Source organism: Mus caroli, unplaced genomic scaffold (genome assembly GCF_900094665.2).
Source record: "Mus caroli unplaced genomic scaffold, CAROLI_EIJ_v1.1 scaffold_10891_1, whole genome shotgun sequence".
Classification (NCBI taxonomy): Eukaryota; Metazoa; Chordata; class Mammalia; order Rodentia; family Muridae; genus Mus; species Mus caroli.
Window position 1 is genome coordinate 48,543 of NW_018389562.1, and position 2,461 is coordinate 51,003.

Genomic DNA, 2,461 nt, shown 5'->3' on the forward strand with positions numbered 1-2,461 from the left:
TTCCTGAGTTTGATTCCCAGAAAACACATGGTGGCTCATCTATAATGGAATCTGATTCTCACTTCTGGTCTGTCTAAAAATGCTGACAGTGTACTTACATACATTAAATAAATAAATACATACATAAATACATAAATATTTACAGTTTTCAACATAAAAGTAATCTTTATTTCTGCCTTGTGAGAAATCAGAAATTTTGCACAGTGTGGATCTAAATTTCCCAGATGCTGTGCCCAACAGAATCTGAACGAGAAGCTTTCTTCAGTGGCATCAGACATAGTGGCACAAGCTTTTACCCCAACACTTGAGAATCAGAATCAAGGGGCTCTGTCTGATTCTGAGGCCAGCCTGATCTACATAGCAAATTCCAAGCCACCCAGGGCTAAATAGTGAGTCCTTTTGCTCAGAAAACAAACAAACAAAACAAAACAAAAACAGTCCTCAGCCCCTGAGAAGGTGGGAAGTTTATTCAGTAATCCAGCACTTGGGAGGCAATGCCAAGAATAGTACTGGTTCAAAGAGAGTGGCCTGGCTGAGGCAAATCAGACAGAAGTTGGACAGTTGGTGGCACCTACAGCCTCATGCTGGGTAAAGGCCATACACTGAACAGGACCAGAGCTCCTGACCCCTTGAGTTGCCCAAAGCACCATTAAACTGAAGAGGGTGTTTTATTGATAAAACTGAGAATAAAAGCCTTTTAGGTTAGGGAAGGAGGCAAGAGCAAGGGTGTCCTAGAGACCAACATGCAGCCTCTAAATGACTGTCCCCAGGACTTATCCTAACTGCTTTCATCTCTAAGGTCTTCTAAGCAGCCTTATCCCAGGACAGTGTCATCAAAGGGGAGGGCTGCTGAACATTGAAGCACTACCCCACTGGGATGATCTCTCATTTCAGAGTGAAGCAGCACCCCACACACACCATTACAGGTTACCCTATTAACAGAGTGAGGAGGCTGGGCAGTCCATTGAGAGTTACAACATTCTTAGTCTAGTAAANAGACTCTAGTTGAGAAGGTTCCAGTGGGAAGAACATCCACATCTGTGTTTTCTGTGTTACAGAAGAAAATGAGGCCATCTCTATGCCAGGTCCTCCTTTCCCAGGCCCCACACCAGCACAGGGCTACAGGCCTGCTCCTGCCCTCTGCTGAACACAGTGAGGTCTTATAGACCTCATTCTGCTCTAGCTCATAGCCCAACCTTTCTTAGCCTCCTGCAGGCGCCCAGCTTCAGCCTCTTCTTCTCTTTCTGAGACTGCACACTCTGCAGGAAATCTCCACATCAACCCTGAAGTGGTCAGAGTGCTGTGTGGCCCTCAGATCGGAGAGTCACCAGTCCCATATTGTGTCAGCCTGGAACATCACCCCGGATTCTGGCCTATGGTTGTGAAATGAAGGATCTGTAATAAAAGACCTCTTAGATTCCTTCCATCTAGGAATCTCTCTAGTGCTTTGAGTCACTGAATAAATGTGGGTGGATGTGCATATGTGTGCATGTGTGTGCAGAAACAACTATGGAAGAAAACAGAACATCATTTAATTTTAGTGTCAGGGATACCATCCTGTCAGTTGGCTTTCTTGATTGGGCGTCTGTGGTAGAGAAAAGCCCACGATGGGAGGCATGTGCTAAAGCAATGCTGCTCAAGGTCATGGCAGAAGAAAGGAGGACAGAAAAGTGCACTGTGTCCCACAACATCCTTCAAGGGCAAGGCCACAGAGTCCTTGCTTCTTGCTGCTGAGTCTTTCTTCCTAAAGCTGAGCATCCACTCACAGCAGCACAGGCTGCTTACAACCTGGCTCATAAGCTGGGTCTGGAAGTGCCAGCCTGGGACCCTAGAACTTCCAGCCTGAGGCAGAAGGACAGAAAAATTTGAATACAATCTGGGTTTCTAAGCAAGTTCAAACCAAACCCAGGTTCCAGAGTGGCACCTTACTCAACATTCCTTAGACCCCCAAAAGATTAGTCCGTAAAATCAGGTTCCTGTGAAATTTTAGAAACGTTGTCCACTGCCATTTCCATAGACAGCAGGAGCACTTGGCAGAGCATCAAGCACTCCTAACAACTGAGCCATCTCTGCAGACCTCACCATNATATAATTTTAAAGATGCAAGATAGAAAGGTAAATATCTCTTATGATTCGGGCTTCCCCAGGCTTTCTAAAGTGTGTAGTCAGGCTAATAGAAAACTTGTCTGTTCCTTACTGAAAACAGTTGTGAACCCTACAGCCAATCAAAAGGCAATACAGAGATTTCTGTGGAGAGTTCCAATTCAGACTTCAAACTGCCCTGCACAAGAGGGCTTGGAATTTCTTCCTTACAATGGAGCCAGCAGCACCATGGCTTGGCCAAGTGAAGAAANAGAAGGCTGGTTGCACAAGCAGACAATGTACCAATCTGTGGGTTCTGCACCAGCTCCACCCACAAAGCCTGCTGTATATCTATGGGCCCAAGTGGAGCTCCCACATT